At 47.9% G+C, this 13,016-nt stretch overlaps 1 protein-coding gene across 4 annotated transcripts in view; it reads right to left on the reverse strand.

The window, feature by feature from the left end:
• Window positions 1-13,016, reverse strand: part of gli1 (GLI family zinc finger 1) — a 36,544-nt gene that overhangs the window by 9,779 nt on the left and 13,749 nt on the right. Inside the window, exon 1 of one of the 4 annotated variants that reach the window (XM_028999370.1) lies at window positions 1,576-1,610. The exons of the other annotated variants lie outside the window; for them this stretch is intronic. The gene's annotated coding sequence lies outside the window, so the exon portion shown is untranslated. Of the gene's footprint in view, window positions 1-1,575; window positions 1,611-13,016 lie in introns of those variants that run through there. 4 annotated transcript variants of the gene reach the window in all.

Here is a 13,016-nt window from a genome sequence, read left to right on the forward strand (position 1 = left end):
CTTGAGCACGAACACACGTGTGTATCCGCCAGCACGTCCGATAATGAGTCGGAAGCTCTAAATAGAGATCTCTTATGAAGACCCAGCTGCTTGGGCCAATAAAATACTGTGAGGAGTGTCACTAATGCTACACACACACACACACACACACACACCTGTTGAGAAGAACTGAGAGCCAAGTAGCCGTGTGTGTGTGCGAGTGCATGTGTCTCTGTCTAAATAGACCGTGTCACACGGCAAATGCAGGACACCTCATGGGACAGACAGGTGTCTCTGGGACCGACTTATTTCATAATTGTTTTGTGGTGGGCAGTAGAATATAAATACACCGTGTGTATGCTTTATAAAGCACCTGTGAAAAGCCATTAGGCATTTTTTGAGACTAGTGTTATTTATTGCAAAGAGAATTTCCATATGAACAAGTATAATTTAGTAATTTAATAAATTTTTAGCCCCTAACTTTTATTATTCATAGCAAATAAATGTAATTAAATTATAGCATAGATTTTTGTTTTACATGGTCTTATAGTATGTTTATTTTATTATTATTAGAAATCATGTTAATTAAAGACCAGCATTATCTGGAGCTGAATATAAACCCCGTCTGGAGAGAGTAGAATAGTAGTGGCCGTGGTAGATCCGTCTGTCCATGCGCTGCTTTCACAGGTGCAGTGCTGCTCCCCCCATCTCTATTTTTGGCCGCTGTTTAATGAGGACGTTGGGCTGGCTGCGGCACCGACTACGCTGGGTAATTTTGTGGTGGTGGTGGGGGGGCACATATGAAAAAAAAAAAAAAAAAAAATCCCATAAATCACGCTGCTAACCAAACAAGCGCCGCTCGGGATCGGTGGGCTGCCCGTCCGTCTCCTTCTCAGACAGGCGGAATATCTGTCACCACGTCGGGCCTTCCCGGCGGCGACGGTCGCACGCTGCCACGTCAATTCAACCCCCTTCCCCGCCGTGGCCGCAGCTCACCGTCCGGCTTTTTAATGCAACATCCCAGACATTATTCTCCGTTTCCCTACCAAACGATGACTCCTTCGAGCATGCACACACACACACACACACACACACACCAGAGCTACGCTTCCCCCTCACCACGCACTGAGTAACTTTAAACTGACTCCCACTGGAAGGCCTCTTAAAGGGGGTTTGTCTCCAGCTCAGTCCCATTCCTCTGACGTCCGGTAGATAAACTGTTTACGTTCGTGCACCACGCGCTTCATTAATAAAACGTAGAAAACCGGAAAAAAAAAAACGTAACATCTAGCATGTTTCTGAACCTAGTTTGATTGAGACTCATCCGAAAGTATTTGGTCCCCCTCCCTCTCGCCTCATTCCTCCTCCTTCACTCCCTCTCTCCCTCCCTCCGCTGTCGAGGTGGGTGTTCTCTGACTGTTATGACTTGGGAGACGATAATGGCCGCTACGACCCAGCCAGCCGTTCCTGATGTGGCTGCGCCTGTGGGGGATTCTGTTGTGTTAAGGCCAGCGAGAGAGAGAGAGAGAGAGAGAGAGAGAGAGAGAGAGAGGTGGGCCGGGTTTTGGGGTCCGGCCAACCACAGTCAGATCCTACCTCCGTTTTCCTTTTTCTTTTCTCCGCTCCTCTTCTTCTTCATTTTTTTTTTTTTTTTAAATCCCGCTGTTTTTCTTCAGTGGTAAACTTTGTTTTTAAATTCTGCCTTTGTTTTTCTAACCCCCAACTCACGCAGCCTGCCTCCCCCCCGACCCCGCGCGCCCGTCGGCCCCCACCCCGTTTCTGCAGACGCCCTAGCCCACAAATCTCTCCGGATTCCACTCCCCGTCTCCGAAAAACCGTCTGATCGGTCAGATCGGATCCTTGGCTATTTTCGCTGCTGCGTGCTTAGCAACTTTTCCCCATCACTCTCCATCCGGCCGCCTATACATACTGCATATACGCTGTAAAAACTGTCCTAAAACACAGTGAATACGGTGAGAGCGCACACGTGTACAGTATTCGTGGTATTTGGTGTCGTATTTACAGATTACGGCTTCATCTTCATTTGAATTTAGTTGGGGCTGAAACTTTTTTTTTTTAGATGCACTTGAAGTCTTAAGTCGAAACGCCGTTCCTGTAGGCCGTACGGCAGCCCAAATACCCACTCGTAAAGCTCGGTTTCGACATCTGACTCAAACCGCGGACCCTCTCACCACCCTCACAGCCCACCTTTCTCACCCCAAAGTTTTTTAGGATCCTAAAGGGGAAATTATCATTAATAAAATCACACAAAGCCGCAGATTTAGCAAGCTGTTCCTCAGTTGTGCGGGAAAAAAGGGGGATCGGATGGACAGAAAGTAAGGGAGAAAGATCCCTTTGACGACAGCTCCGGTAGCGATGGTAACCATTTGTTGGGGGAACGCTTCAGCCACGCTCGTTTTTTCCTACCGTCCCTCCCTCCTTTACCACCTCCACCCAGATTCGCTCTCCCACTCTCCGCAGCGCCCACCCACCATCCTGCAGCGTGCATACCTGCGGTTTCCCCTCCCCACCCCACCCCGCTCCTTCCCTTCACACTCAGGCTCCTCGCTCTCCTCCCCGGACCCCGAACCGGGGCGATCTGTAGCGTCATCGTCGGCTCGCGATAAATGCTGTCTGTCACTCTTCACGTCCCTTTTGCTTCTGTCATCTTCACCCCTGGAAAGATCACACATCACTCCTTTTTTTTTTCCACCCCAACGTCCTGCATCAGGTTAGCGCCACGCGCGCAAAAAAAAAAAAAAAGAAGAAAAAACCCACAAGCTTTGAACTCCATGTAAGGAGGAGAGGAAGAGAGGGGGAAGGGAAGCGAGGGATGGATAAAGCAGATGAGGAGGAGGAGAGGAATAACGCTAGGAGCCAACAGCTGGGTCCCAGCTGCAGCAGACGCCTTCGTATAAACAAGGTTTAAAAAACAGCCGGGGCCTTAAAAAAAAAAAAAAAAAAAAAGGCGCTTTGTCATCATAAATCAGGGTGGGACGAGAGAGAGAGAGAGAGAGAGAGACAGCGCGTCACCTTTACCGGGCCTTCTGTCCTCCACCCCACGCTTAACTACACTACACTTTCACCGAGGTCACTACTGTCAGCCGGCAGTGCGCCCGCCGCCGTACCAATTAAACTATGCTGTGCTAATGACTTATTTCCCCCCTTTTAATCTTTACGAAAGAGCCACTCGTGTCTTTGTTCTCATAATCCTAAAGAAATGTGGCCAAGAGCCGATCATTCTTGTAAAACCCACTTCTTTTTCAGCAGAGATTAATTACGTTTGTAATGAAGTTACTATGCATTCATTAGCATTTTGTCAATGTCGTTAGGCTTCAGCCTTAAACGTTATCACTGAAATAAGCATTACTCTTTTACACAGTGTGAAGAAGATTAAACCGTTCCCAGAAATTATTAAGAAATATTAACCCCAGCGACCGCCGTGACTACTTAAAAAAACAATCATCATAATAGTTATGGGTGGCCGGCGCACATGAGCGGCTGTGGGTGTTTAAAGTGGAGCTGGAATTGCGCGTAAAACAGAGGAACGGAAGAGGAGACCAGGAGGAAAGAACGAGAAAATGGGGGTGTGTCTTTAGAAGATGACGAAGAGAAAGGAACGAAAGAAGGAGATGAAGAAGTGATTCCGCGAGAAGACACCCTATTTGGGGTGAAGAACACACACACACACACACACCTTTGTAGACCATAGGTGTATTTAGAGCGCTATTCCGATGGGACTGGTGAGAACTGGATCTGGGTGGTGGAATAATCGTTCTTGCTCAGCTTTGCTGGACAGCCGGAGCAAAAAAGGACATTTCCCAGAAAATCCTCAACCGCCGAATGTGTAATTTCGGGTTTGTGCTCACTGTTCATTTTAACTTGTTGAGACTCGTCCACATCAGATTGTAGGCAGCAGAGAGAAAGTGTGTGTGTGTGCATGTGGTCCAAATGGCATCTTGTCATCACTTTTCCCCACCACTTCTCTCCACAATTGTACTATGCAAAGTTCTGGAAGTTTTAGTTATGCAGCGCTTCATGTCCCCTGTTAAAACATATTTTGCTCCGGTGGGTCAATAAAACGCTTGTTACGCATATCGTGTCAGTGAGCGTGCGATCCCATAAGCTCACATCAGAGCATTTTAGCAGCAGTGAAAGTCCACAAGGCCTCAGATTTGTTCGCAAACAATTAAATTTTGCCTGGTAATTCCAGAAATGGTGATTGTGCAGTTACATTTACATTTACATTTACAGCATTTATCAGACGCCCTTATCTAGGCTACTATCACCTCAGTTAAGTGCACGCTCTCTCACAATGCCTCGCAATGTGTGGTCCCCGTGAGTTCGCTGCTAATATCGCGCAGCCTCTCGGCGCACAGATGTGCTGCTAGGCCGAGGATCCGGCGGAGCATTAGCTTTTAATTGGATGGGAGCGCTAGGCTGATGTTTGGGGCTTGGCATGTGAGTCACCATCTTGGCTCCTTGTGTGCTGCTAGAACCCATTTCCTGGGAAGACATGAGCTTCCCTGTTATGATCAGATGCAAAAAAACATTTCTTTTCGCTAAGCCAAGGACGTTCACTTGAATTATGCACATTTAAACTGCATTTCTTTTCTTGTATTACATTTACATTTACATTTACAGCATTTATCAGACGCCCTTATCCAGAGCGACTTACAATCAGTAGTTACAGGGACAGTCCCCTCCCCGGAGCAACTTAGGGTTAAGTGTCTTGCTCAGGGACACAATGGTAGTAAGTGGGATTCGAACCCGGGTCTCCTGGTTCATAGGCGAGTGTGTTACCCACTAGGCTACTATTAGCCTAGTGGCCTAATGTCACACAACTTAAGATCATCTATAAAATATTTTATTGTTGTTGTATGGCTGGGTGATATGACAGTAAAAAAAAACACAGGTCACGGTATATTTTCCCATACTCATTCCATGATTCTGTCAGTTTGGGATCATCTGGACTGAAAAAGGTCAGCGATAAGTATAGAAAAAGAACATGCACATCCTTTAGATTTTAGAGGCAACTCAGGCTGTGCTCACTTGTGTGATAGTGATGTCATGTGCCACCGCACTGAATTGTGGGTCTGTCACCTTGGTGTTTAAAAGTGAAAGTGAAGTGATTGTCACACGTGATACACGGCAGCACAGCACACAGTGAAATTTGTCCTCTGCATTTAACCCATCACCCTGAGTGAGCAGTGGACAGCCACGACAGGCGCCCGGGGAGCAGTGTGTGGAGACGGTGCTTTGCTCAGTGGCACCTCAGTGGTACCTTGGCAGATCGGGATTCGAACCAGCAACCTTCTGATTACGGGGCCGCTTCCTTAACCACTAGGCCACCACTGCCCCACGGGGGCAAACTGAGGGGGACAAACTGAGCTTCAGGGTAGCATCTAAACTGCTATACAATAACAGGGGTGGTAGTAGCCTAGTGGTTAACACACTCGCCTATGAACCAGAAGACCCAGGTTCAAACCCCACTTACTACCATCGTGTCCCTGAGCAAGACACCTAACCCTGAGTTGCTCCAGGGTGGGACTGTCCCCTGTAACTACTGATTGTAAGTCGCTCTGGATAAGGGCGTCTGATAAATGCTGTAAATGTAGACTTACTACTAGCAACTAGTCTGCATTTTTTGAGATTAATAATCACCCTTGGTGAGCAGTGGGCAACCATGAAAGGTGCCCATGGAGCAGTCTGTGGGGACAGGACGTTGCTCAGGGCACCTCAGTGTCACCTTGGTGATTACGGGTCCACTTCCTTACCCGCAAGGCCACCACTGCCCCAAATATATACCTACCTACCTATATTAACAGACAAGCATATCCATTCGATCTCCACCATAACCAAAACCACCGTGCACAACACAAACCTTTGTTCATGGGGGTCCACCAGTTTCCAGTTGCTGACATTGTTGAACGTCATTGACATTGTTGACTTAACTCCGATCAGTTGGGTGGTAGTAGCCTAGTGGGTAACACACTCGCCTATGAACCAGAAGACCCAGGTTCAAATCCCACTTACTACCATTGTGTCCCTGAGCAAGACACTTAACCCTAAATTGCTCCAGGGGGGACTGTCCCTGTAACTACTGATTGTAAGTCACTCTGGATAAGGGCATCTGATAAATGCTGTAAATGTAAATGTAAGTGACATTCTGCAATATATGTCTCTTCACTGGGGTTGCAAATGCAATAAGGACAACAACCATGCAAGGAAACTAGTTCTCAAACGTCTAGTGCTTATAACTGCCATTGAAAACATGGAAATCATGCTTGCACATCCTGTGGAAACCACTGTGTCCCTAATCAACACACTTAACCCAATAGTGCTGGAGGACTCAACCTGTAATTAGACAATGGAAGTTGAGCCGAATAACATTAAAAGCAAATGTAAACCGCAATCATGCAGGACTCTCATACCCAGTTATGGTGAACGAGCTGACGCCTGTTCCCTTTCTCTCCCACCCTTCTTTTCTCTGCCTTTCCCAGCATAATCACCTCACTCTTCTTTCACACGGTGAACAGTGGGACAGTCCCAAAAGGCCTGTAATTAAGGGGTATTTACATAACTAAGAGGCGACAAATCACCCAATCGTGGCTGTATGGAGTCCGAGTGCAGGCTGTCTGCAGCTAAAATGGCCAACTAGCCTGAGAAGGCCGTGCCAAAATGCACTAAACAAATGTCGGCATGCAACGCTTCCCCTCAGTGACCACCTCCACCGTCCTTTGTGAAACTGAAGAGAGCAGAAGCCTTCTTTGCACACTGTGGGTCCAGCTGCATGAGTGAATAAAATCCCTCAATTACTGTAACATGATGTTATGATGTTATAGTGCAAGCGGACAAACATGTGGAATGCTTCCAAGAAAGAGAAGCAAGAACGAGACAGAGAAGAATAGGAGGAGTCTCATCTCTGTCTTTTTTTTTTTTTTACTTCTTTTCTTCTTATTCAATGATGCCAAATTCCTGGATTCATCTCCATGCAGTGACCACTGAAGCGCAGGCAGAAATGCAGACTGTGAGCAGTCCAATGGATAAAGGCCTCATGGGCCTCAGGACACACATAAACACACACATTCGGAACACTCAACTCCTGTGAAGAGTTGCTTTCATAGACAAACACAGAGTTCTGCCCAGCTAACCCTGAACAAAAAGTGCACTAACAGTAACTGAGCATCTTAAATGACAAAATTAAGGAACATTAATCTCATAATCGATGCATCGTGATGTAGACGTGGAACAATTCTGCATCAATGCAGTGCAGAACATAATTATATCGTAATCACGTTTCTTGCTGATTTTCTTGAAGCGGCATAAAAATTCTATGGTTAAAAAGTATTGCCGATAGTCATCTGAGTGCAGCGCCGCTCCGGGTAGGAGTTCGGCCTCGTCCACATGGACGTTCAAAATGAATGCCCTCTGAATGCCATGCGTGTTTCTGCTGCACTTTGTAGCTGCGTCGGATTCTCTGCCATTTGCTTGACTCTGTTTACCGGCAGGAATTAACGACAAGTGTTCGTTTGACGTCGTCCATACACGCAGCCAGCCGAACCCTGGTATGCATCCAGTCCACGCTCACGTAACACCACGAACGGCAAAAAAAAAAGAAAAATAATCGATTCGAGTCGAATTTAACACCTCTAGGTTTCCTGTGGTATCTGGCAAACAGTAGTTAGCAGCAGTCCTTGTGAAGATTTGATCCTTGTGAAGATTGTGACAAGAAGTCCCTTGCACATCAGAGAGCCTTGGGCACCCATGCCCATATCACTAGTTGTTTTACATTTACAGCATTTATCAGACGCCCTTATCCAGAGCGACTTACAATCAGTTACAGTCTCCCTGGAGCAACTTAGGGTTAAGTGTCTTTCTCAGGGACACAATGGTAGTAAGTGGGATTTGAACCCAGGTCTTCTGGTTCATAGGCGAGTGTGTTACCCACTAGGCTACTACCACCCTACCACCCAGTTGTCATCCCCTGGCCTAACTACTGCTGTAAGGGAACCTTCCACAAGACCTGTTTTGTAAATGCTCTGAGATAAAAGGTTGTCCATCTGTGGTTTTAATGTCCATGTATCAAATCAAAAGATCAAGCCTATGTCCATAACCTTTAGTATCTCTTCGTTCTCCTTGAAGACAGCAGTGACTTGCGGCGCAGACATGGAGTTTAACCAGGGCTTGGATGACTGACCGAACCACCCAGGATGAACTGTAGATGGTTTATAGATCTTGCAGCCACCACAAGGCGGTTATGTCTGGCTGTGCACAGGCCCTTACGAACCACGGACGACAGATTTTGAATGGAGGTCAACAAACAATAGGATTTATGAGTGGATGTTTATCGAAGGGTGAAATTGTAAATCACGGGAAAGACTTGCATTCCTCGCATCACAATCAATATAAAAAGTCACTGCATTATTTAAAACAGTCATTTTGTACATTATATCTCCAGAAACTCAGCACTGTTATAATGTACGAGTTTTTGGGCAGTGGTGGCCTAGCGGTTAAGGAAGTGGCCGCGTAATCAGAAGGTTGCCGTTCGAATCCTGATCTGCCAAGGTGCCACTGAGGTGCCACTGAGCAAAGCACCATCCCCACACACTGCTCCCATGGCTGCCAAGGGTAATGGTAAAAAGCAGAGGACACATTTCGTTGTGTCACCGTCTGCTCTGCTGCAGTGTAACACAATGACAATCACTTCACTTTCACTTGTTATGTCATGCCAATCACAGCACCACACTTCCATTTGGTTTCCTTTAAAGTCCAGGCCCCCCACCCCCATCCCACACACACACAAACACTTGGAAGCAAGTGGAGCCTTCCATTGCCAGCCACCCAACAGGATGGATTTCTCTCACTGCCCTGTCGCCACACTTCAGCATGTTAATTAGATGAAACGGCCTTGTGGCAATATAAGGCCATTTGCAGTAGGGGATGGCCAGCCCTCCTCTCCACCAGCTATCCGAATTCACACACACACACACACACACACACACACACACACAGTGATAATTGCTTCAAGCATACACCACTAGACGTGAGTTGAGAAAATAACACAAGAGCTAGTTCCAAACGAAATCCAACAACGAGGAGCAAAGAAAACTTTTACTCCCCAGATTCCCGGACGTCTGAGAAAAAAAAAAAAGAGAGATGGAAAAAATCTGCGAGCTAAAAGAAAAAAAAAAAAAACCTGGCTGCAGAGAGCAGTGTGTGAGTCAAAGACTGTGTGTGGCATTCGTCCCCCCTTCCTCTACTATGGAGGGCAGGGCGAGGGAGAACAGGAGTACGGCAGAGGGGGTGGTAGTGAGGGAGATATTTTCGAGCAATGCATGAGCAATCCCTTTGAGCAAAAGCAGACTGCTTTCGTTGGGGACTCTTCCCCACTGTATTGTCCAACCTTAGTAAAACCAAGTCCTTGGGGGACCATCGGCAATCCCATAATTCCCTAAGATTTCCGACCTCCCAAAAATGTATTAAATATTTTGTATAGATTGGTCCTCTTTACCCAAGATTCCATTATCAAGGCTTTTTGGGACACAAACTCCAATGTGATGTCATGGTCACGAGACCTACAATTAGGCCGCTGCACTTGAATTAGCATTCATTCACTTTTTCCCCCAGAGTTCAATCAACACAATCGGGACGAAAGGAAAGGGCCAGTAGATGAGGAAAACTCTACCTGAACGAGTGAGACCCCTCTCTATGGGTCACCAGACATCCCTTCATTCATTACAGGCTAGAAAAAGGGAACACAAAGAGGGGCCTTCTACCCTTCCCCACTTTCCCCCAACTCTCCCTCTATCCACCAGTGGCCCTTTAAGAAGAAAAGGTGGGGGAAGAATCGCTGAGTGCATGAAAAGGTTAAACTCTTGCCGAGGCTAAGGCCACATCGGCAACCAGGGGCACCTGAAGAGGGGCGGAACATTTATCCGTAGGGAGGGATGAAAAAAAGGGGTGGCTGCCCAAGAGCGAGAGCTTGGCGTAAGTAGGGTGTAGGGCCCTTGGGAAGTTTGTCTTGTAATTGAGTCAATTGTTGACCTCCTGTTTGGCCCGTCCCAGAGATCCTGATGGAAAATCCTTGCGGAATAATAAATGTCGCCCCTCGCTCTCTTTTTGCACTCTCTCTATCTAGCCCCTCTTCATCCATCCATTCTGTGGCTCTCAACCCCCCCTCTACTCCTCCGTTGTCTCAGTGGTAATTGTGATGTGAGTCAAAGGCTGTGATTTAGGGAGGCCGTTCGGAGATCGGCTCAGTACAAGGGGGGCTTACAATCTTTTCAGCCAAAATCTTTCTCCCCCCTCTTCTCTCTTCCCTTCTCCTCCTCCATGGCATTCACTTTTTTTTTTACCCCTCCCTTTGTTTGCACCGTGGGATGAATTTTAATGACCTCCGATCCCGGCCCCCTCTCCTCTGCACAGCTCTCATCTTCCCACTGTACACATCCTCCACCTCTCTCCATCTCAGGCCACTTCACACACATCTAAAGTCTTCTGTGAAATCCAGCTGTCCACATTTCATACCCCTTCACATGGTTTTACCCTTAAAGAAAGAAGTCCAGTTGCCATGACTCAACTTCCATATAACTTGCATTTTTGAAAATGCCAGAGAAAGTCTCACCAAAGCCTCAGTTCTGGAGAAAGTTATCATTTTAATGCCTCTGCTTGTGTGAGGAGCATTTGTTTGCTCCTCAGCTTTAGCCCTCACTGCCCGTTGTAATGAGTCAACCCTTCATCTCCCTTCCTGTGGCACTACTCTCCTGGACCAAACCGGGTTACTTGGGCATGTTTTATGGTCCTCGGCTGTTACATCCTGTAGAAAGCCTGCTAACTGACCTGTGTGTATTTGTTCCCTTCACCATCCCATCACCCAATCCCGGATTTAGCGCCTCCAGTCACACTCTTCGTGCTCGATCGTCCTCTCCACTTCATTCTGTCCCCTACCCAAGCAAAGGGATTCCAGTGTAGGTCATACCGTCATATGATGAGAGTTTTGGTGCCAGTCTAGGGTTCTAGAGGTGGGTCCTGTGCCACCTTTCGTGCTCCTCCTCCTTTGGGAATCTCCCTCGCTCTGAGTGTTTGTTAGGAAATCCTGAGCAAACCGCGGCTGTTTGTCCTCTCTTTGTCAATGAGGGTTTTTTATAGACTTCCACTATTGACAATCGCTCGACTTCTGTTGGCCCCATACAAGCTGGATAACGCTGTGCAAATATGTGCGTGTACACACTCGCAACCTCTGAAACGCACACATTCATTTGCCTAGCGCCGTGAGCCGGCAAGGGCAGGCACGCTGCGAGGACCTGGCGGCTACTGGCGGGTGTGTCGCTGTTGCAACCTTCACTGTGACCTGTGGCCCTAAACAAATGTTCCTTGCCCCAAAAGTGGCCATGCGCCAGGTTCCAATGCAAGAAAGAATCCAAAACGTTTATTCGCAAGTGCTCATCCCGCGATCCATCCCACTCCAGCTGATTTGCAAGGCAGCACCTGTAAAACTGCCCACAGTGAAAAGAAACGACAGGTTTAATGGGGACGCCACACACAACGGCCCCGGGGCTCGGCCAGCGTTCCAGCCCAAACACACACACCCACCCACAATCACACGTCTTTCGCCTGGAGGAGGACAGAAGGCAGGTTGAGACCATGATTATCAATTAGTGCGACTTTTATCCGAGACAGTAGCCTGGAGGTGAGTGGCCATTCATGTTAATGGAACCAGATCATGGAAGCTGGCGGGGGGGCTTAGTCTCTGCCACAATGGGACCCCGGCTGGGCCGAGGCGCTTAATCCCAGTGCTCCCATTTCACACGTCCTTTCAAAGGCCTTACTCATCCATCCGTCCATCCCCGCCTCTCTCCCTCTGTCCCCAAGAATGTGTCCATGGCCCTGATCACAGACACATGACAATGGCAGCAGAGCCTTTGCTCTGGCCGACAGGACACCTTGCTTTTGTGTATTGCAAGACAATGCTGACATCTCACTGCGGTAATAAACATTTCCTCTGTCTCACTGGGACGCCCTAAAGGAAGGGATGGGGGATGCAGTCGGTGTTAAATGGATCATTATCACTGGGAAGCGAGGAAGAGTGGAGGCCCGTTGATGACACTGGAGAGAGTGACAAAGTCCTGGTTGGTGTGAGGACCCCCCTGTCTTCTGGTGCTAAAACACATTAGAGAGCTCATGATAGAGCATTAGCAGCGTGAAAGCTGTCAGAAGGGACCCTAGAAGTAAAAATTGGAGGGGTTGTCACCTGGAATTTTGAAGCCGTTTATACTGTAGTTCCTTTCGACTTAAACGGAGTGAAGTGGTCATTCTTCTTAACTTTCAAGGTTTTCTTCAAGCACCCATTTTTTGCTGGTGATGATTTCCATTGTTGGCCTGATAAGAAGCCAGAGGCCATTGAACTCAAGTCGTAGTGCAAGTCGTGCACAAAGTTATGTGGGTCTTTAATTGCACGAGATTTTGCTGACAGACCTCACACCTTTTCTTCTTTTTCTTCAAGCATGAAAATATTTTCACGTGAAAGAGAGAGAGCAAGAGAGAGAAAGAAACAGGGAAAACACACCTCAACATCCTGGCCAGTTTCTTGGGAATAGAGGCCGGTATTTCCACACTGTGCGAGCAGAAAGGCGAGAGCACTGACTCGGCGAGGCAGGTAGAACCGAGGCGTTGAAGCCTCCGTCTGAAATGTAAAAAAAAAAAAAAAAGAAGGCCACCAGGCTCAGGGGGCATTAGCATTTTAACAGCCTGCCTGCCCCCGCCCTCCTCGCCGCGACAGCCCCTGCCTCTTCAGTGGACTCTCCCGTGGCGGGCTGGTTGCTAGACAATGCGCTTGGTTATGCGGGTTATGTAAAGACCCTCCTGCGCACAAAAGGCCAGCGTGGGCGCCCGTAGCGGCCCGCTCTTCAGCGGAGCTGGTCCGGCGGCAGAAGGGCTCTCTCTCGGAGTGCCAGGAGTGCTTAGCGGGGAGAAAGGCGTGTGCTCGGGCCCCGTGTTTGCGCAGGGACGAGGCGGTGAATTGTCGCTCCGCTCTG

This window comes from Denticeps clupeoides, chromosome 12 (genome assembly GCF_900700375.1).
Source record: "Denticeps clupeoides chromosome 12, fDenClu1.1, whole genome shotgun sequence".
NCBI lineage: Eukaryota > Metazoa > Chordata > Actinopteri > Clupeiformes > Denticipitidae > Denticeps > Denticeps clupeoides.